The following is a 23,995-nucleotide window of genomic DNA, read 5'->3' as shown; positions in this document are numbered from 1 at the left end:
GCTTTTATGAAATGTCTGCATTCATGCTTCCAGCTGAACTTCCAGTAGCTTCTTTGCTGTCTGTTTTCTCTGCTCTGAATCAACACCCAGGCTTGATCTATGCTAAGAAGGGTCTAGGCTCGAAACGTCAGCCTTCCTGCTCCTCTGATGCTGCTTGGCCTGCTGCGTTCATCCAGCTCTATGCCTTGTTATCTTTGATCTGTGCTCACTATGCTTGATTGTGAGGCTCTGGTAATTAATCAATCAAACACAAGACAACGTCAGAATTGAGAGAATGTGTGTATATGTGTGAAGAAGGTATGGAGAGAAGAACAGGAGCAAGCATGGTTATGCCTTCTAGGTGTTAACACTCCAACCAATGTACTTAACCATGCAGCAAGCAGCAGCCACTGTTAAATGAAACCATGCAAAACTAGAATTTCATTTATGCTTCTTCCAAACTGCATGAAATCCAATAATGAATACGTGCCAGAGAAGTAGTTGTTAGGATTCAGATCAACCATCATCTGGATGAGTAGTGGCATAGGTTCAATGGTCATACCTTGTTCCTATGTCATCCTGTTCCCTTCATTGAAAACACAATCTAAATTTTTGGCTTATTAGGTAGCCTAGTTGTAGCTCAGTGGATAGAACTCCCTAGAACAATGGGGAAAACAGAGTTAACGTTCTGAGAAAGGGTCACCGGACCTGAAATGTCATCTCTGTTTTCTCCTCCACAGACGCTGCCAGGCCTGCTGAGCTTTTCCAGCAACTTTGTTTTTGTTCCTGATTTACAGCATCCACAGTTCTTTTGGGTTTTTTTTCCTCTATTCTCAATCTCTGGGTTCTAAGTTCAAGTCCCATTCCAGGTTTTGAGGAAGGGGGCAAAAAAATAAAGTTGACAGCTTTAGTGCAGAACCAGGGAGGTGCTATAGAGTTAGTGGTGCTGCCTTTTAGATGAGACATTAAACTGAGGTCCCTGTATCTGTTCGGCTGAATAGAAATGATCCTATGGCACTATCTTAATGAACAGCAAGGGAGATTTCCGCAGTGTTCTGGCCAACGTCTATCCATCAATCAACGTCATAAAAACAGATGATCTGGCCATTACCACACTGCTGCTGATGGAAATTTGCTCTGCACAAGTTGGCCTCTCAAATTAATACATTATAGCAATGACTGCACTTAAAGTATAAAATGTGACAATAAAGCACTTTGAAATGTCTAGTGGTTGTGAAAGGTGCAGTATGAATGCAATCTTTCTATCTTTTCAATATTAAGTGTCTGAACAAACTGGACATGAAACTCTATGGGTACTCTCCGATTACCGACTGTAAGTTTGGCTAGCTGAAAACAGTCTTGTGCCAATGTAAATGGCATGCTAAATTTCAGAAGTACTGGTAACATCTTTGGCTATGGATCACCCATGGCATTGCTCCAAGTGTGGGGGTTGATAAAGTAGGGCTGTGGCATCACCTAGTGGCTGGATGCTGCAACTTTAGTGTCATCGGGGCCCTTCGATTTGTAACTGATAATATGGTCATTAGCCATGTCAGAGGTTGGTTGACACAATTAGCATGACTAGGAAATGCAATGCCACAAAAATAAGACAGGAAATGTTCACAAAGGGAAGATTTTAATACAATCATCATTTTTCTTGACAGTTCAACTTGGAGCAGGCTTTGGGAAGGTGAAATGAATGCACTGGTGCACTGCCTGCCTGAAACAGGGGAGATCTTGGAATGCAATGTGGATGGTTAAGGAAGAGCCAAAGTTCAGACAGTGAAGAAAATGTCTGGCTCTTGGGGAAACTAAAATAATCTGCCCTTCCAGACTTTAGGACTTGGCAGCTAATGAAGGAACATAGCAGCTGATTGTGTGGGATCTTGCTGTGCACCAAAGACACATAGAACATAGAACAGTACAGCACAGAACAGGCCCTTCAGCCCACAATGTTGTGCCGACCATTGATTCTCATGTATGCACCCTCAAATTTCTGTGACCATATACATGTCCAGCAGTCTCTTAAATGACCCCAATGACCTTGCTTCCACAACTGCTGCTGGCAACGCATTCCATGCTCTCACAACTCTCTGCGTAAAGAACCTGCCTCTGACATCCCCTCTATACTTTCCACCAACCAGCTTAAAACTATGACCCCTCGTGCTAGCCATTTCTGCCCTGGGAAATAGTCTCTGGCTATCAACTCTATCTATGCCTCTCATTATCTTGTATACCTCAATTAGGTCCCCTCTCCTCCTCCTTTTCTCCAATGAAAAGAGACCGAGCTCAGTCAACCTCTCTTCATAAGATAAGCCCTCCAGTCCAGGCAGCATCCTGGTAAACCTCCTCTGAACCCTCTCCAAAGCATCCACATCTTTCCTATAATAGGGCGCCCAGAACTGGACGCAGTATTCCAAGTGCGGTCTAACCAAAGTTTTGTAGAGCTGCAACAAGATCTCACGACTCTTAAACTCAATCCCCCTGTTAATGAAAGCCAAAACACCATATGCTTTCTTAACAACCCTGTCCACTTGGGTGGCCATTTTAAGGGATCTATGTATCTGCACACCAAGATCCCTCTGTTCCTCCACGCTGCCAAGAATCCTATCCTTAATCCTGTACTCAGCTTTCAAATTCGACCTTCCAAAATGCATCACCTCGCATTTATCCAGGTTGAACTCCATCTGCCACCTCTCAGCCCATCTCTGCATCCTGTCAATGTCCCGCTGCAGCCTACAACAGCCGTCTATACTGTCAACGACACCTCCGACCTTTGTGTCGTCTGCAAACTTGCTGACCCATCCTTCAATTCCCTCGTCCAAGTCATTAATAAAAATTACAAACAGTAGAGGCCCAAGGACAGAGCCCTGTGGAACTCCACTCACCACTGACTTCCAGGCAGAATATTTTCCTTCTACTACCACCCGCTGTCTTCTGTTGGCCAGCCAATTCTGTATCCAAGCAGCTAAGTTCCCCTGTATCCCATTCCTCCTGACCTTCTGAATGAGCCTTCCATGGGGAACCTTATCAAATGCCTTACTGAAGTCCATATACACCACATCCACACCTCGACCCTCATCAACTTTTCTAGTCACATCCTCAAAAAACTCGATAAGGTTTGTAAGGCATGACCTAACCCTCACAAAGCCGTGTTGACACATGCTAATGATCAAATAACAGTGATGATGATTGAGAGATAAAAATAAGCCAGGAAAGGATTCTCTTGCCTGTTTTCAAAATACTGGGATATTTTACATAAGCCCAACAGGGTATCAGTTTAATGTCCCTTCTGAACAATAGCATCATCAACAGTGCAGCCCTCTCTCAGAAGAGGACTGGGAATGGTCAGCCTGGATGGGATACCTTAACCCATAATCTCCAGATTGAGAGGTGAGCGCACTGCCCATTTGAATTACAACTGATAGAATTCTAACAGCCAGCTGGAAAATCTCATGTGGAACCCTCAGGAGTGTTCCTGCTATTACATGCAAATTTAAAAGTAAGCAATCTATTTTTCTGGTGCTGGATTCTCCTCCTCCTGTCTGAAGCTAGCTGAAAAGTTTGCAGCAACTTCCCAGCAGGCTAAGGTAGAAGACATTGTGGCATTGTGAATGTACCTTGCTTCTGTCAGACAGGTATGGCTAAAGTTGTTCCTCTTGACGATAGCTTTAGCTGAGACAATGCGCCAAATATCCGAAAGGCAGATGCTTATAAGTTGAATTAGTGCTGACTGGTACCCATGTACCTGGGATATCTGGGTTTTGGAGCCAGTTTTAACCTGAAGTATCCAGGATCAGACGTTATGCTCAACCCAATTTTACTCACTCTCAAAGTCAGGTGGGATGGTGGCATAGTAGCAATATTATTGTGTTTGTAATCCAGAGCCCAGGCTAGTGCTTAAATCCCACTATCTAAACTTAATTAAAAATTCTGTAATGTTATTACTACCCCTGATTGTTATAAAAGCTGTATGGCTCATTAATTCCATTTGGGGAAGACAATTTTCCATCCTTATTCAGTCTGGCTTATTCCTGAATCACGTCAGTGTAGTTGACTCTAAAATGGCCCAGCAATTTACTTCACTTAAGCGCAACTAGAGATGGGTAACAAATGCAGTTTGAGCAGGGTCTCCGTGTGGCATTCCATTGCTTCCTATGGTCTTCCCTTCCATTGAGAGGCTGTTGCATCTAGTATTTAAATCAATAATGTTTGTGGTTTGTTATATAGCCCAGATGGTCAGGTTCTTTTGAGTTAGATATCTTGAAGTTTATTTACAACTCTAACTATATACAAGACTATGGTATCACAAAGATGGTAAGAATTGCAGATGCTGGAGAATCTGAGAAAGCAAGGTGTAGAACTGGATGAACTCTGCAGGCCAAGCTGCATCAGAGGAGCAGGAAAGCTGACGTTTTGGGCCTAGACCCTTCTCAGAAGAGTTTTCTTAAGAAGGCTCTAGGCCTGAAACGTCAGCTTTCCTGCTCCTCTGATGCTGCTTGGCCTGCTGTGTTCATCCAGCTCCACACCTTGTTATCTATGGTATCACAAACTCAGTCACAAAGTCTGGGTTATATACTCACTGTTGTTACTGTACTTTACACACACATGGCTGACTAGTCCATTGACCTTTCAGACAGAGTGAGACTGAAGGTGAGGCTGCTACCTTTGTGCTGGACCATCACATGTCGTGATGCCATGAAATTGTTTTAAAGGTAGAGTGCCTGTGTAATCTGTGCCACAGTATAACATAAATCTATCTCAGATTTGGGTGCTTAAAAGTCACAGATCCATGGCTCAACTGCTGTACACTGGAGCTGAGATTTCTGATGGGGCACCAAGTAATGCAGTATGAGCTTTACAATTTGAAGCACAGAATGCAACAGCAAGGAAGTTATGATGAACATTTATATTACACTGGTTAAGCCTTAGCAGGAGAATTGGGTCTAATTCAAAGCAGAACACTTTAGCAAGGATATAAATACACTGGAGAGGGTGCACAACAGAGTTGCTTTTAAAGAGGGGCAAGGTAGAAGTGCTTTAAGGGGCAAGGACACTTGCCAGTGGTGAAGTGATTAAAATCAGAAATGGGCAATAAGTCAGAATTGGAGAAGCATAAATCAGAGGACTGTGGGACTGGACAAAGTTACAGAAATAGGGTGGAACCAGGGATTGTATTGAAAAGAATAGAGAGCTCATCAAGTAAAAAAACAGAAATGGGGCCAACACTATTTAATGGATTACTCTGTTATAGTGTCGCAATGTCTTATTGTCTCGAAAGGTTAATGCAATTGATACGATCCTGATACAGACTAAAATATATTAAATGGACAGTCTCAGGAAGTGATTTAAATTGTGACTTGCAAAGTAATTGTCATTAAGATGCTTTGAACCTATTCCTGAGTTTACTACCTTTGTCACAGCAAAATATTTGACATTTTTTAACTAACATTCAGTTCTAAATGAGGAAAGAAACCTCTTCCAATTACACAAATTTTATGCTTGTTAATTCTATCATATCGTACTGAGAATGGGCCAGACCAATCACAACTTTGACAGCTTATCTGATTCCAAAATGAGATTCCAACATCATTTCAGCTCTGTCACCAAGACTTACACTTCTGTAGAGAGGCAGTGGTGTCGTGGTAATATTGTGGGCTAGAAATCCAGAACCCAAACTAACATTTAAATTCCTCCATGGCAAATGCTGAAATTTGTATTCAATGAATTCTGGATTTGAAATCCATTATTAACTTAATAATGACCGTAGTGGGGGACTAAGTCTGGTTCACTAATGCCCTTTAGGAAAGGAAATCTGCCATCTTTACCCAAACTAGCCATTGTGTGTCTCCAGAGTCACAGCAATGACCACATTGACTCTTGACTGACCTCAGAAATGGCTGAGCAAGTTGCTCAGTTGAAGGGTACTAAGGGATAGACAACAAATGCTGACCTTGCCAGTGATGCTGATATCTCTTGAATGAGGAAAAAAAAACTCAGCTGACGCTGTCTGTGGCTGGAAACATCATCCATGCCTTTGTTACCTTGACACTGGACTCCAGTAATGCTGCCTCGGCTGGCTTCCTCTCACTGTAAAACTGTGCCTGCATCCCAAATCACACCAAGTCATGACCAAGTCGCGGCTTGTACACCCGCGTTACTCCCAATTCCATAACCACTCATCTTCCGAATTCTCATTCTCGTTTGCAAATTCTGTCATCGCCAACCTCCATCCCATCTCTGTAAATTCCTCCTGTGTGACACAGCCTTCTGAGATCCCTGACCTCCTCCATTCTAGACCTGTGCACTTCCCCAGTCCACTGTTACCAACCATTCTCAGGTACCTGGACCATAAACTCTGGAATTTACCTCATAAATCTCACTTCCTTTCCAACTCTCCTCTTTTTTTTCATTCCAGTCCTTAAAATCTAAATTTTCTGGCCAAGCATTTGGTCACCTCTCCTAATGTCTCCTTTAAGGCTCAGTATTATGTTAGCCACCTGAAGTATTTTGCTACATTAAAAATGCTACATCGGACAATAAGACCACCATAAATAGGCGCAGGAGTAGGATGTTTGGCCTCTCAAACCTGTTCCACCTTTCAATAGGATCATGACTGATCTGATGTTCCTCACCTCCGCTTTCGTGCCCTTTCCCCATACCCTGTGCTTTCCCTACTGGTTGTGGACAGTGAAGTTTGAATCTATCATCCCTTGTGGTAGCAGTATTTTACAGATCAATAGAACTTCTGGGGCTAAAACCAAATGGCCACCTGGAACTGTAGAAAACATTTGTTAAGCCAAAACAAGGGTATTAAGTGGAGTTCTGGAATCCTCATTTTAGGTTGGATGTGGTTGGTTGCACTGGACAGTGAAGTGAAAGTTTACCAGGACGTTGTCTTTCCTAGAGAGTTTTATTTTTACAGAGAACACTGGATAGACTGGGGTTCTTTTCCTCAGAGCAGAGGGGACATGATTGAGACGTATAAAATTATCAGGGGCCAAAGCAAAAACAGAAATTGCTGGAAAAACTCAGGTCTGGCACATTCTGTAGAGAGAAATCGGAGTTAACGTTTCTGGTTTGGTGACGCTTCTTCAGACTGAGGGACATAGAGTGGGTAGACAGGAAGAATCTTTTTCTTGGGGGGGGTGGGATTAGAGAATCATTACATTTCACAGTATAGAAGGACTGTGTTCATCACTTTCAAACATGTATCCAACTCTTTTTTTCAAACCTACTATGGAATCAGCCTCTGTCACTCTCCCAGGCAGCACATTCCAAATCATAACAAAAACAAAGTTGCTGGAAAAGCTCAGCAGGTCTGGCGGCGTCTGTGGAGGAGAAAGCAGAGTTAAATTTTCGTTCCGGTGACCCTTCCTCAGAACTTCCTCAGAACCAAATCGTAACAGCTCTGAGTAAAAAAAAATTATAAATCCAGGTTATTCTTATCTTTTCACTTTGAGAGACAGTAGTGTTTGATATTGTATTTGAATTGGGATAGGCTGGGGAGGTGCTGAAGGAGGTGGTGAATTTAAGGATCATGGGTAGGAAATGGTCATCGTGGTGCTGGTACTTGAGAAGAGGGCAGGCAGCAACTGGTGAAGGGCAAGCTGTTCTAAATATTGCCATCGGTAGAGGTGTTGGCACTTGAGACGGCATAGGAATGACTTACATTAATACAGCACTTTTGACAACCATCAAACAACACAAGAACTTTACAGCTAATTAAGTACTTTTGAAGTCCAGTCACTATTGTAATGTAGGCGATTCAGTAGCCAATATGCACACAGCACTCTCCCTTAACAGATACCTAGTAATGAGAGACAGTAGGAACTGCAGGTGCTGGAGAATCTGAGATAACAAGGTGTAGAAGGGTCTAGGTCCGAAAGCATTTCTGAAGAAGGGTCTAAGCCCGAAATGTCAGCTTTCCTGCTCTGCTGATGCTGCTTGGCCTGCTGTGTTCATCCAGCTCTAAACCTTGTTATCCTGGTAATGATGAGTTAGTCTGTCTTCTTTTTTGGGATATTTATTGAAGGATAACTACTGGGCAGGATCCTGGGATTTACTCCCCTGCTGCTCTTCAAAATAGTGCTATACGATCTTTTACATTCACCAAGCAGACAGTTGGGGTCTCAGTTTAAAGTGGCATTCAAAAAGCAATATCCGTGACGCAGCAGCACTCCTTCAGAGCTACCCTGGACAGTCAATAATTCTCTTCTGGTTGGAGTCATACCTGGCACAAAGGAAAACAATTGTGATCGTTAAGGAGCGGTCATCTCAACTCCAGGACTTCTCAGATACTAAAGCAGTCCATGTCCAAATGTAGGAAGACATGGACAGTATTCAGGATTAAGCTGTCAAGTGTTAAGTAACATTCATACCACACAAATGCCAGGTAATGACCATCTTCAGTAAGACAGAATCAAACATCATCCCTTTACATTCCGTGACATTACCATCTCTTAATGCCCCCATTATCAATATCCTGGACTTAAACATTTTGTAATAATATGTGCTGTAAAAAGGTAGCTCACTACCCACTGAGCATGTGAAACTAGAGATGGTCAATATATGCTAGGCCAGCCAGTAACACCCATATCTGAGGAATTAATAAAGATTTGACTTCTGTGCTCAAACCCTGGCTTTGGATTTGAAGCCAGAAAATTATGACTCAGGGGTAGGACTGCTATCATCTGAGCCACAGCTGATATGGTTTTGTAAAGTAAAATTTAAGGGCACGAGGAACAGGCTGCCAGTTTCTCAGTTGTGCAACCATGCATATGATCTGGGCAATTGAAGCAGATTGATAAAACTGTAGACTACAATTGTGCAAAAGTGACAAGTACTCACAAGACTAGGTCTCTTGCGTCACTCTTGTGGTATTGTCCATAGCTCAAAGCCTGGAGGTCTAGGTACAAATCCAATCTACCTTGGATGTGTGTCATAATGTATCCACACAATTTAATAGGGCTCTTGTGGGGCAATGGTAGTGTCCCTACCTCCAGAGTTGGAAAGTCCAGGTTCAAGTCCCACCTGCTTCAGATATAGAACATAGAACATTACAGCACAGTACAGGTCCTTCGGCCCTTGATGTTGTGCTGACCTGTCATACCGATCACAAGCCCATCTAACCTACACTATTCCACGTACATCCATATGCTTATCCAATGATGCCTCAAATGTGCCTAAAGTTGGTGAATCTACTACCGTTGCAGGCAAAGTGTTCCATTCCCTTACTACTCTCTGAGTAAAGAAACTACCTCTGACATCTGTCCTATATCTTTCACCCCTCAATTTAAAGCTATGCCCCCTCGTGCTCGCCGTCACCATCCTAGGAAAAAGGCTCTCCCTATCCACCCTATCTAACCCTCTGATTATTTTATATGTTTCAATTAAGTCACCTCTCAACCTTCTTCTCTCGAATGAAAACAGCCTCAAGTCCCTCAGCCTTTCCTCGTAAGACCTTCCCTCCGTACCAGGCAACATCCTAGTAAATCTCCTCTGCACCTTTTCCAAAGCTTCCACATCCTTCTTATAATGCGGTGACCAGAACTGTACACAATACTCCAAGTGCTGCCGCACCAGAGTTCTGTACAGCTTCACCATAACCTCTTGGTTCCGGAACTCGATCCCTCTATTAATAAAAGCTAAAACACTGTATGCCTTCTTAACAGCCCTGTCAACCTGGGTGGCAACTTTCAAGGATCCATGTACATAGACAACGAGATCTCTCTGCTCATCTACAGTACTAAGAATCTTAACATTAGCCCTGTACTTTGCCTTCCGGTTACTCCTACCTCACACTTGTCTGCATTAAACTCCATTTGCCAACTCTCAGCCCAGCTCTGCAGCTTATCTATGTCTCTCTGCAACCTATAGCATCCTTTGTCACTATCCACAACTCCACCGAACTTAGTGTCGTCTGCAAATTTACTAACCCATCCTTCTATGCCCTCATCCAGGTCATTTATAAAAATGACAAACAGCAGTGGACCCAACACCGACCCTTGCGGTACACCACTAGTAACTGCTCTCCAGGATGAACATTTCCCATCAACTACCACGCTCTGTCTTCTTTCAACAAGCCAATTTCTGATCCAAACTGCTATATCTCCCACAATCCCATTCCTCCGCGTTTTGTACAATAGCCTACTGTGGGGAACCTTATCGAACGCCTTGCTGAAATCCATATACACCACATCAACCAGTTTACTCTCATCTACCTGTTTGGTCGCCTTCTCAAAGAACTCAATGAGGTTTGTGAGGCACGACCTTCCCTTCACAAAACCGTGCTGACTATCCCTAATCAATTTATTCTTTTCTAGATGATTATAAATCCTATCCCTCATAACCTTTTCCAACACTTTACCAACAACTGAGGTAAGGCTCCCTGGTCTATAATTACCAGGGTTGTCTCTACTCCCTTTCTTGAACAGGGGAACCACATTTGCTATCCTCCAGTCATCTGGCACTATTCCTGTAGACAATGACGAGTTAAAGATCAATGCCAAAGGCTCGGCAATCTCCTCCCTGGCTTCCCAGAGGATCCGAGGATAAATCCCATCCGGCCCAGGGGACTTATCTATCTTCACCCTCTGAAGGATTTTTAATACCTCTTCCTTGTGAACCTCAATCCCACCTAGTCTAGTAGCCTGTATCTCAGTATTCACCTCGACAACATTGTCGTTTTCTAGAGTGAATACTGTTGAAAAATATTCATTTAGCGCTTCCCCTATCTCATCTGACTCCACACACAACTTACCACTACTATCCTTGATTGGGCCTAATCTTACTTTCGTCATTCTTTTGTCCCATCAAATAATTTATTTGAAAAAAGGCCACTGAAGCTGCAGTATTGCAGGTAAAATGCCTGAATCACAAGACTCTGGGTTCAAATTCCACTCCTGGGTTTGAGTGCAAAAATCAAGGCAGACAGTCACAGTACAGTCTTAAGGGAGTGCTGCACAGTTGGAGGTACTATCTTCAATTGGGTATTAAATTAACATTCCAACAGCGGCCGCGAGGATGTGGAAGATCCGATATTACTTTGATCCTAGATAACAAAGTGTGAACCTGGATGAACACAGCAGGCCAAGCAGCATCTCAGGAGCACAAAAGCTGATGTTTCGGGCCTAGACCCTTCATCAGAGAGGGGGATGGGGTGAGGGAACTGGAATAAATAGGGAGAGAGGGGGAGGCAGACCGAAGATGGAGAGAAAAGAAGATAGGTGGAGTTGAGAGTACAAGAGACTTGCAGTGGGAGAGAGATTCCCGGAGGTTGGTCTGGAGGGAGGAGGGTAGCTTCTTCAGGTTAGGCATCCCTGGAAGAGGCTTCGCAGTGAGGTTAAAATTGTATCAGTGATAATGGGAACTGCTATTCCAGAACCCTGTCCCCATCCCCCTCTCTCATGACGGGTCTAGGCCCAAAACGTCAGCTTTTGTGCTCCTGAGATGTTGCTTGGCCTGCTGTGTTCATCCAGCTTCACACTTTGTTATCTTGGATTCTGCAGCATCTGCAGTTCCCATTATTACTTTGATCCTATATTGTTTTGAAGGACAGCAAGGTGTCCTGATCCTCAAACAATGTATTTCATACACTACAACAGGGATTAGACTTCAAAAACATTCTTAATTGATTGTGAAGCTGATTCAAATGTCTAGTATTCATGAAGGTGCTTTATAAATCTAAATCCTTCATTTCTTCTCTTCAAAATTACATCCACTGGGATCAAGAAGGGGAACGTGGCACTCCTTTATCTTCGCCCTATTGGGTAGCCTGGTGGCTCAGTGGTTAGCACTCATGCCTCACAGCATCAGGGATCCAGGTTTGATTCCACCTGTCTGAGTAGAGTTTGCACATTCTCCCTGTGTCTGTATGGGTTTCCTCCGGGTGCTCCAGTTTCCTCCCATAGTCCAAAGATGAGCAGGCTAGGTGGATTGGCCATGCTAAATTTCCCAGGGTGACCACGGCCTATGTAGTGTAGGTGGATAAGCCATGATAAAATGTCAGGTTCTGGGAATAGGGCTAGGCAAGTGGGTCTAGGTTTGTGCAGACTCGATGGGCTGATTAGCATACTTGCACTATAAGGATACTATGATTCTATCTATTAACCCAATGCCTCACTCTGTCTTAATGGACTCGCACTTGATCCAATAAAAGTTACATGGCTGTGAGCATGGAACCAGCAATGAGGCAGTGGTGCTGTAGTGGTTATGTCCTTGGATCATCAGCCTGAACTCTAGGTGAAATTTGAATTCAGTAAAGGTCTGGAATAAAAATCTAACCTCGTGATGACCATATAACCACTGTTGATTGTTGTAAATACTCAACTGGTTCACCAATTCTCATTCAGGCAGGAAATCTGCCATCTTTACCTTGTCTGCCCTTCATGTGATTCCAGATCCAGATCAATGTGGTTGATTCTTAACAACATCAGAAATTTAATACAAGCTGGAAGAACAACACCTCGTTTCCTGCTTGTGAACCCTGAAATCTTTTGGACTTTGTATTGAATTCAGTAATTTTAAGGACTGAGCACCTTCTCCTATGTCCTTACCCCAACTGCCACACACCAGGCCTTATCATCACATCGGCTACCATAGGAACTGCAGATGCTGCAGAATCTGAGATAACAAAGTGTAGAGCTGGATGAACACAGCAGGACAAGCAGTATCAGAGGAGCAGGAAGGCTAGCGTTTTGGGCCTAGAACCTTCTTCTAAATACCTTGTTATCTCATTATCTGTTACTAATTGTTCCTGTTAGCAGCTATTCATTCTCCCAGGCCAACCTTTATCCATTCCTTTGCTCAAATATTTTTCTTCCTCTGGGGTCCATCTCCTCCTTCATTTACTACTTCCCCTCCCCCTACTTCTTCTCTCACATATATATCATTTTTTTCCTAGTTACGTCATTTTTGCAGAAAGGTCATTGGATGCTGCTGGGCCTGCTGTGTTCATCCAGCCTCACATTTTATTATATTGGACCCAAAACATTGTTTTCTCTCCACAAATGCTGCCTGATTGGAGTTTTCCCAGTTTCTGGTTTTGCTTCTGATTTCCAGCATCTACAGTTCTTTGATATTTTTTGACTCATAACAACCTTGTGGGTAATTGGGTTTGGTGATAAATACTGACCTACCCAGTAACACCTGAATCCCAAAAATAAAGTAAAACAAAAGGTTCTCAAGGCAGCTGGACACAGGCAACAAACACAGTGCCATTCACACTAAGGATATAAAATAGGAGTAAAAACACTTTGTCAAACAATAAAGCTACATTCTCTGCCAAGTAAATGTAGATGGTGTTTACTAGCCAAGATGTCGCAGTATTTATGACTGACCCCAAGTGAATCCATTCTGTATCTACCTTTTATTTACTTCCTTGATAAATAATTTCTAATATTCATCATTTTTATTTAATCTGATATCTATTCTATTTTTGCCTTTTAATAATTTCCAACATGTCCATTCTTACAGTTTGATCTTACAGTCAGTGCTTATCTGTTCTGTTAAAGTCTTCTAAATGTACTCTTTCTTCATAGACTGCAAAGCAAAAAAGATATTTCTGTTTTATTTATTCCTCATGAGATATGGGCATCACTGGCAAGGCCAGAATTTGATGCCTATCCCTAACTGCCTTTGACTGACCTGCTTCTGTTGAAATGGCTCAATTGCCACTTCAGAGGGCAGTTAATTTGCTGGGATTTTGGACTGAAAAGTAGGTCAGACTGCGTAAGGATGGCAGATTTCCCAACCCTGAACGACATAGTGTTGTGTCAATCTGTTAATTTCATTGTCAGTGTTACTGAGACCAGTTTTAAATTACGGATTTATTCTTAATTAAATTTAAATTCTACCCGCTACCCTGGTGGGATTTAAATCCATACCTCCAGGATATTAATGTACACCTCCAAGTTTCTGGATCAGTAATGTTATCCATATGCCATCATCTTCATTTCCACAGCTGCAGGATATCCCACAGTGCTTTACAGCCAATGGAGTACTCTTTGAAGTGTAGTCACTGTTGTAATGCAGGAAATGTAGCAGCTTATCTACAGACAGCTAACTTCTACAAACAATATAATGACCAGACAATCTGGTATTTTGGGATGTTGCTCAAGGGTTAATTATCCAGTATGTTGGGGATTATTCCCCTGCTCTTCAAAATAATGCCAAGGGATAATTAACATTCATCCAAGAAAGCAGACGGGGCCTCAGTTTAACATCTCATCCACAAAGCATCATCTCTGACAGTGCAGCACTCCTTCAGCACTGCATTAAAGTGTCCACCCAGATGTTTATGTTCAAGCAAAGAAGTGGCACTTGAATCCAGAACCCTATAATTCAGTTGAGGTCTGACACATTCTCTGGTACCTCAAGTGATGCAACCCATCCTCCTACTGCTTGGTAGGACTTGTTAATACCTTTGTCTGCTGTATGATATATTGTGACCCCATCATTTTCATCTTGCTGGGTAGAAGCAGCTCAATGACTCATCTGCCACCAACGTACATTCCTACATCTCAGAATCAGAAACACACGATTCCTGAATATTCCAATATATTACAGCTGCAGTCTGACTCCTTGATGTTGTTTCTCTCCTCATTAGAAGTAACTTGTATTTACATCACTCCTTCAATAAGGCCAAATATTACAAAGGCATTTAACAGGGGTTTTATCAAATAACATGATGTCGAGCCACAAAAGATAATGTTTGGGTTGGTGACCAGAAATATGGCTGCAAAGCTGGGTTTTAAGGACCTTTTAAAGGAGAGGAAAGTGTTCAGGAACTTTAGGGAGGGAATTTCAGTTATTCCCAAACCATTTCCCAATGTGACCTTGTTTAAATACCTCCAATTTTGTGACACCACACTAAAAGTCTCAGGGACAATGAGAGTTTTGAATGGGCAGTAGGAGTCTTCAGCTGGTGAATGTGGTGGGTGAGATAGGTCAGCATGGTTTGCAATACGGGGCTTGCAAACCTTTAGTAAGCGGTGCTTAAATACATTCCTGTAGAGGTCTTTATCTCTTGAGTGGGGCAAGTAGAAGAGCAAGAGTTTCTTTTAAATCAACCTGTTCAGATAGATAATGCCATTCCTCCGGAGCCATTTAGTGGGACCTGAATCCAGGCCTCCTGTCTCTGAGGTAGGGGCACTACCACTGTTCCTTGAGCCCAGCTGAGTGGAGAACTAACAGTCATCTGGAGTTGTTGGCCTGTGATTTGTTATAGAGATAAAGAAGAGCGGGTAGGGGGATGGGTGAAGCCTTTGAAGGCTTTGAATGTGAGGACAGGAATTTCAAAATTGAGGCACTGCCAGACCTGGAGCAATACAGGTCAGCTAGCAGGGGTGCGATGGGTGAACAAGGTCTGTATTGAATTTGGATGGGGACAGTCAGTAGATCAGTTTGATTGTACAGAGGCCAGCCAGCAGTGTTGAAATAGAAAGTTATCAGTGCAGGCTGGCATACAGTTCTGAGAAAGGGGTTAAACTAGCAGAACCATTTCCCTACTTCCAACTGATGCCCAACCAGATACAGGAGCATATAAAGGGCAACTAAAGGAGCCGCATTCCCATTAAAATTGTACCATACCCAAAGAATATTTGATGCTAACACCTGATATCTTAAGCCAGATATCTATGCAAAAGGCACAAGGTGCAATCTCTTCTTTGAGTCAAACATTCTTATTGTCAATGAGCATAAGAGTTACCAATTTTCTTATGAAACGCACAACGAGGCAGAGTTGTGTGCAGATTTTACAGGTGCATATTTGCATCTGAAACAGCGATTTATATTGTAGGGGCTTTATCATGTTTTTTCAGAGATTCCCCAAGCGCCACACATACAATGAATGAATCACTTTGAAGTGCAGTCAGTGTTATGCAGGAGGACATGTAAGCAGTGCAGGATGCAAATCATGGAGAAGTAAAACCATGTGATTTACTGGAGAGCTGTCTTCATGAAAGGGTGTTTGATCACTGTCATTTCCTTTCAAAGATGAAAATGTAGGGTAGCTCTCATTTAATTTACCTGGTAGCACTACTACAGACTGTCTCTATGTTTATGTACATATGTTTAAGTGTGGTGTATAATGGGCTCATCGGCCACACAAGAAAACACAGAACCTATGACCAGTAATTACTCGTCAACGAGTGAATGCTGCAATGGCGACAACTTAAAATTGATAGCAACCAACAGAACTACAGTTATCAGTTTTGAATCAGATTTCATAATAAAAATATCTGGAGAGAGAATAACAGTCAATGTTTTGAGCCTGGTATGACTTTTCTTCATAGTAGTGCCAAGAGTTCCTAAGAAGTCATATTAGACTGCAGAATTTAAGTGTGTTCCTCTTTCCACAAATGCTGCCACATCTGAATTTCTCCAGCACTTTCTGTTTAGATTAGTAATGTGTAATGCAAGAGAATTAATGATTCAAAATTTGTTTCATTCATGGGATGTTGGTATCATTGACAAAACCAACATTCTGTTGCTTGTCTCCAATCGCCCTGGAACCGAGTGACTTAGTATTATGCCCTTTCAGGGTCAACCACATAGTTGTGGTTCTGGAATCACACACAAGTCAGACCAGTTGCCAGAATTCCTTCCCTGAAAGACATTAGTGAACTAGATAGGTTTTAATGGCAGTTGATTCTGACTGTCATGGTCATCATTACTACTGACACCAGCTTTTATATTCCAAATTTGGAACTGAATCCAAATTCCAATAGCAGCTGTTGTGGAGTTCGAGCCCAAGTCCCTTCCCTTGGCTCTTTTACAGATATTGCAACAAAATCATTTACATTCATCAGAAAGGACTTGGTTTTCGTTGTCTCATCCAAAAGCCAGCATGTCCAACAGCATGGTATTTGCCTTGGTGTCTCACCTGAACTTGAGCTCACAGCTCACCAGACATGTAGGAACCCACAATCTTCTGACTCAAAAGTGATAGCACAACCAACAGATCTACAGCTGAGTCCAGTGCAAGTCCACATCTCACTAGGTGTGAATGAGCCTGAACCTGCCCACTAACAAGGCAATTTGTAGTGTGGCCTCAAAATTGACAGATCTGTTCAATTTTCTGGTCATATCACTTACATTTGTGAGATCAGCCCTTAACTTCAAGAGGTGGGAGAATAAATACCTTACTGGAGTCTGGCATAATATATAAATTGCTACAGAGATTTATTAACTCATAAATGAATGTGCACATAAGCTACAAACGATTGTAGAGTTTACAGCAGTCATAAGCTAACAATTTCTTTCAATTTGGCAGAAAATAAACTATTACACCTGGTACTGGAAAGTGGAAATAGTATAGATTTAATGTTGTTTTAGTGGTATGGACTGAAGGGCCTCTTCTGTACTAATATGATTCTGTGGTGCAACAACTATTAAGGGATACTTATTTTTGTTCATGTCTCACTCTAGGATCTCAGCAGAAGAATTGAAGCTGATGCTCCACTGCAGTACTGAGGGGGTGCTGCACAGTGGGAGCTGTGCCTTTCAGGTGAAATGTTAAACCAAGATCTGACCTGCCCTGTTAGGTTGTTGTAAAAGATTCCATGTCAAAAAAGAACAAGGAGTATTTACATATAAATATATTTATCTCAATACTTATCTTCAATCAATATCACAAAATAAATTATCTGATCGTTATTACACTGTTGCTTGTGGGAGCTTGTTGTACCCAGATTGACTGCTGGGTTTTCCAAATTACAAACAAGACTACACTTCAAAGGCATTTCATTGGCTGTATGGCACTTTTTGAATGCCCTGTGGTGCCATATAAATTAAAGCGTTATTTTATCAAAAGCAAAACACTACTGATGCTAGAGATTTGAAAAAATACAAACTGTTGGAGAAGCTCAGAAGGTCTGCAGTTGAATCATACATTAATGTTGTTTCTCTGTCCACAGAAGCTGCCGGACATGCTGAGTTTCTCCAACACTTTGCCTTCCTTTTATCTTTCTTTATCAAAAATTGACTGGAATAAAACAAGTTGAAGTATCTTCCTGGTCAGAAGAAAAGGCTCCAATCAAACAGGTTTACAACATTCAGAGGAATGTTTGTACTTAATTAATTAAATCTCCCACAGAGACCTGACCCAGACAGTAACCTTCCTTTGTACCTCTAGCTAGTCTACTTTCTGCCATCCTATCATACAATGTTCTGATCTGGATATGCTAACAAGTAAAATTTAACCTTTAATTTTATCAGAGACAATTTGAATAATTTTTTTCCCAATTCCTTGAGATTTGGCCTGGAATTGCTCACCTATGGACTAGACTTAAAATAAGTTCAATTAAGGAAACCTCCTGTTTCTTCTTAAGCCAGGTATCTGTGCAGCATATTTTAACCTCCAGTAATAACGCAGCACATACAAAAACATTTTCTCACTGCAACCCCATTTCAACGCTTGAATGTTGTTGTGAGCCTAATAAGTGGTGAGGGTGGTGGTGAGGTGTAGGCCTGTGAGATCAGGCAGAAAAGTGGGGATGGGAGAGGTATCAGAGGTAGATCTCATGGAGCTTATGACTCCAAATTTCAACTTGTGACCCCATGTGGGTCCTGACTCTCATTTTGGAAATTCTTACTATAGCATTGAATTTTGTCACTCTGCGGTGTGCATATTTTTCACAGGATCTGCGAACTCAGCAAGACTTATGGAACTCAATGTTACTTCAAGTGAAGCAATAACTTTGAAATCAAACATTCACACCTTGAAGGTTTGAATTCAAACTGTTCTGTTCAGCTTGTGAGCAAAATGTGTGACTTTCCAAATCTCCCAGAAGAAACACTCAACAATTCACATTTGTGCACACTTCCTTCTATACAGACATCTCAGAATGTTCGCTCACTTGTGAATCCTGTGATACTCCGAAGTATTTTTAATCCTCATAATTGATGCAGTATGTTCAGACACAGCTTTCCATATGTTTACATTTCTGGTGAAGTGTTTTATTATTATTTCAGAGGAAATGGGCCACCATTTATTCTTGATCTGTAATTGCCCTCAAGAAGGTAGCAGTGATCCACCACCTTGAACCACTGCTTCCATGTGATGAAGGGCCACCCATAGTGCCATTCGGGAGGGAGTTCCAGGAATTTGACTCCACACTGAATGCAAGCATTAAAAGAAAAAAAAAACATGTGGGAATTATAGGAATACCTAATGAATCCCAAGAGTTTTTCCTTAACTGCCAAGCAACCATTTCTTCGTCCTTTCTTTCCCTTTATATGTTTATTAACCAGAAGCTTCATGTGATACATGGTTAATCCAGACTGCCATGGCAGTCTGGCTGTGTAACTAGGTGAGACAGTCAGCGAGCAATAAACCCTACAGAGCATAAGGCAACCAGAAAGAGAGAGAGAGAAATTGATTCAGGATTCTTCGTAAGAGATCACAGATTGAATAATATTCAGCATTCTTATTTATTTTGTACTTTTGTGCTCTCCTCTTGAAGGACAGCAGGAAGTTAGAGGCAAGAAGAACAGTCCAGCTGGTTGTGACAGGAATGATCTATCCATGGCTATATTCATCTTTGCATAAGCCGATAGCTATTTGAACATGGGAAGGTATTATGGACATCCCAAATAATGTATTAAGGTGGCCAATTATTGATATTATAGACTGCATTGCTGTGCCAGTTGGGATTTTTGGTTGGCAATGTGGGTGGCCCATGAGAACGTGGTCCATCTCCAAGCCAACATGATGGTTTATAGTGGGAAGTGAGAAGGACTAGGGATGGTGACTGTAGATCACAGATGAGCCCACCATATGTTTACTGTCTGAGTCAAAACAGCTGTCAGGCAACAGGTGCGACCCTGGGAGGGTACCCTTCCAATATCATGCTCATGCACCTGTGGTATTTACAAAAAATAAAACTTAACTGTCCTTCTTGCTCTTCATCCTCTGCTGCCACAGTGGGACATCTGATATTTAAGGAAATGGAAGTTCTCCTATTAGGCCCCTAGTCCAATTTGATTGAAAATTCAAGCTTCTCGTCTCTACTCCCTGCCACAAGTTTGAATCCTGAACCTGCAGAGATGGAAATTGGCATGACTACCGCTCAGGCAAAGGCTCACACCAACTACTTTGGGAAAAGTCTTCAAAATAAATCAGTGAGTTTCACGTGCACTTTCACCAACACCAAAATGCATTTATGAAAATATGAATATCTGTGTTATTACGTCCATTGGCTGTTACAGCATTCTCTCTGAGATAAAATATCCTGGGTTCAAGGCTCAGTCCAGACATCAGGCTGAGGCTGATGTCCCCATTGATGGTTTGCTGCGCTGTGCAAGGTGCTGTCTTTTGAATGAGAAATTAAACCATGACCTATCAATGCTTTAAGGTGGATGTGAAAAATCCCGTGGCATAGAGTAGCAGGGGAGTTATCCCCAGTTTCTTGGCCAATATGTATCCGTCAACCAACACTACAAAACTGGTTATCATTATATTGCTGTTTGTAATAGCTTTCTGAGTGCTATTTGGGTGCCAAATATACTACAACAGTGACTGCACTTGATTGGTTTTGAACATCATGAAAGGTGATATGTAAATGCAAGTTTATCCTTTGTTCTTCAGAGCACGTCATTAGTGCATGTTGCCTTATCGTAACTGTCTTTGAACTGAATGGCTTGCTTGGTCCATTTTGGAGGGCAGTTATAGTCAAGTACAATGCTGAGAATTATTGAATTGAAATTACACCAACTACTGTGGGATTTGCACCCTTGTCTCCAGGGCACAAGCCCATACCTTGCCTGTATGATTACTGTATGACATAGAGTGATAGGAGCCTATTTTATCCCTGCTATTACACTTTACAATCCTATTCCATCAAATTGGTCTCTCGCCCCATGGTTGGTTTTGGGGCTTTTGCCAAATGCATCTAAATTGTATCCTCCACAACATCTGCGACACAACTTCTCCCCTAGATCTGAGAACTTCTTCACTCAGAGTTGTGAACTCACTATCCTGGAGAACTGTGGATGCGCAGTCATTGAATATATTCAAGACAGAGATTGATTGAGTTTTGCATGCTGTGGGAATTAAGGGATAGTCTGTGAATGTGGAGTTGAGGTAAAGGCACAGCCACAATTTTCCAAATGGTGAAGCAGTCTTGAAGGATTGAATGTCCTTACCTTGCTCCTATTTCCTCTGGTCTTACACAACCCAAACATTATTGTGCTCATTGCGTAATCTCGAGGCTTAAACACTCATCCACTTCTGCCTTCTTCTTCCCCCATTGAGAATCTAAAACTAGAGGTGCCAACTTCTAATGAGAAGGTTAAAAGGATAGAGTAGATAGATCAATGGCTGATGAGGTCGTATAGGGATTCAGTTTCTTGGATATTTGGAATCTCTTCTGGTACAGAAAAGACCTACTCAAAAAGGATGGGTTTCATCTGAACTGGCAAGGGACCGATATCCTGGCATGGAGATTTGCTGATTCTATTTCAGTAGCCTGTAAACTTTTAGAGAGTGGCTTTGGGGCTTCCTAAGTAACAGTGAAAATAGAAAGAAAGGTGAAAATAGTTCTGAGTCTGAAAAGAGCGAATTAATTAGAAATGACAGACAAGAACAAGTCAAAAAATGAACTAACCTTAAAGAATTAAATGGCATTTATTTCAATGTAAGAGTTTTTACAAGTAAGGCTGACAATCTCAGGATAAGTATGGGAACATGGGGCGGGGACATCATAGCTTCATGACAGAAACTTGGCTGAAGAAGGAAGAGGACCCTCAGCTCAATGTTCTGGATTTCAGATGTTATAGGAAGGAAAGAAAGAGAGGCAAGAGGGAAGGGGGAGTGGTATTTTTGATTACTTTTGTAATTAGAAGGTATTTCTGAAGGATCATTTAGTGAAAATGAGTTGAAATTAGAAATAATAAAGGGATGATCACCATGAAAGGATTGTACTAGAGGTCTCCCATAGTCAGAGAGAAATTGAGAAGCAAATATGTAGAGAGATCTCAAATATATGCAGGAATAGTGTTGTAATAGGGGTATTTTCATTTTCCAAACATTGACTGGGACTGCTATAGTGTTAAATGTGTTCAAGAAAATTTTCTTTATCAATATGTCACTGTTCCTATTTGAAAAGGAGCAAAACTTTACCTTCTTTGGGAAATAAGACAAGGCAAGTGGCTGAAGCATTTGTAAGGGAATACTTTAGGACTAGTGATCAGAATATTATTAATTTTAAAATAGTTATGGAAAAGGATAAGTCTTCATAACAGTTAAAGTTCTTAATTAGAGTAAGGCAAAAAAGTATATGAAAAAAGAAGAACTTTCAAACATTGATTACTGTAGACTGTTCGCAGGTAAAGGGACAACTGACAAGCCTTCAAAAGTGCGATAATTGAGAGTTCAGAAGCATTATGTTTCTGTTAGTGAAGGGCAAGGCTGGTAAGATTAGGGAACAATGGATGAATAAAGATATTGAAGTTCTAGTCAAGAATAATAAAAAAAATTAGATATAGACAACTAAGGAAATCCCTTGAAGAGGATAAAGGGTGTAGGGGTATTCTTAAGAAGGAAGTCAGGAAGAGGGCATATGAGATAAACTTGACAGATAAGATTAAAGATAATCCAAAAAGACTGTACAATTACATTAAGAGCAAAAGAGGAATTAGAGGGCGAATTGGCCCCTTAAAAACCAATGAGGTTGTCTTTGTGTTGAACCTCAGGAGATGGGAGAGATAGTAAATGAATATTTTGTCAGTTTTTACAGTGGAGAAAGAAATGGAGGCTAGAGATCTCGGGGAAATAAATATTGAAAATAGTTCGTTCACCTTACAGAAAAGGAAGTGCTAGAGATCTTAGAAAGCATAACGGTAGGTAAATCTTCAGAACCTCATCAACTGTATCCCGGAATGTTGTGGAAAGATAGGGAGGAAATTATGGGGCCCCTAGCAGAAAAATTTAGAATTGTAGAATCCCTATAGTGTGGAAGCAGGCCATTCAGCTCATAAAGTCCACACTGACCCTCTGAAGAGCATCCCATCCCACCCACACCCACTCCCTACCTTATCACTCAGCACTTCCCATTGCTAACCCACCTAGCCTGCAACTGGACACTATGGACAAGTTAGCATGGCCAATCCACCTAGCCTGCACATCTTTGGACTGTGGGAGGAAACTGGAGCACCCGAAGGAAACCCATGCACTCAAAGATTTGTATCAGCTATAAAGTTTGTATCAGCTACAAATACAGGTGAAGAACCGGTGGACTAAAGGGTGGTGAATGTTGTGCCATTGTTTAAAAAGGGCTGTAAGGAGAAGCCTGGAAACTATAGACCTGAAAGTCTGGCATAGGTGGAGGGTATGTTGTTGGAGGTGATTCTGAAAGATGGGATTTACATGCATTTGGAGAGGCAAGAATAATCGCCATAATTTATGTGTGAGGAAAATCATGTCTCACAAACTTGATTGAGCTTTTTAATGAAGCCAAAAGGTTGATCAGGGCAGAGGGGTATATATTGTTTACTTAGACTTTAGTAAAGTTTTTGACAAGGTTCCACATGGTAAATGATTAATAAAATTAGATCACATGGTATTCAGGATGAGCTTGCCAACTGGACGCAAAATTAGTGTTACGGAGGAGACGGGGTGGTGGTGGGGGGCTGTTTTTTGGACTAGAAGCCTGTGACCAGCGATATTCCACAGGGATAGATACTGGGTCAACTTTTGTTTGTCATTTACATGAACAATTTGGATGGGAATATAGGATACATAAGTTTGCAGATGACACCAAAATTGGTAGTATAGTGGACAATGATTAATGTTATCTAAGATTACGAAGATATCTTGATCAATTGAGTCAATGGGCTATTCAGTGGCAGATAAAGTTTAATTTGAATAAATGTGAGGTATTGCATTTTGGTACTAAAAATAAGGACAGGACTTAGACAATTAATGGTAGAACCCTGTATAGTCTTATAGAACAGAAAGATCTAGGTGTTCGGGTACATAATTCTTTGAAATTTGTGTCACACAGGATAGTTAGGA

The 23,995-nt window shown here is 41.6% G+C and overlaps 1 protein-coding gene across 7 annotated transcripts in view; it reads left to right on the top strand.

Moving 5' to 3' along the window:
* lrrc4ba (leucine rich repeat containing 4Ba) overlaps positions 1 to 23,995 on the top strand; it is a 179,149-nt gene that overhangs the window by 117,791 nt on the left and 37,363 nt on the right. For 2 of the 7 annotated variants that reach the window (XM_059640580.1, XM_048521535.2), the window contains exon 2: positions 19,907 to 20,103. The exons of 3 other annotated variants lie outside the window; for them this stretch is intronic. The gene's annotated coding sequence lies outside the window, so the exon portion shown is untranslated. Of the gene's footprint in view, positions 1 to 17,409; positions 17,489 to 19,906; positions 20,104 to 23,995 lie in introns of all 7 variants that reach the window. 2 more of the 7 variants (XM_048521536.2, XM_048521537.2) reach the window with 2 other exon arrangements.

The sequence above is a fragment of the Stegostoma tigrinum genome, chromosome 38 (genome assembly GCF_030684315.1).
Source record: "Stegostoma tigrinum isolate sSteTig4 chromosome 38, sSteTig4.hap1, whole genome shotgun sequence".
In the NCBI taxonomy this organism is placed as follows: domain Eukaryota; kingdom Metazoa; phylum Chordata; class Chondrichthyes; order Orectolobiformes; family Stegostomatidae; genus Stegostoma; species Stegostoma tigrinum.
Note: the sequence above shows the minus strand (reverse complement) of the source record. Positions and strands in the feature narration are given on the sequence as shown.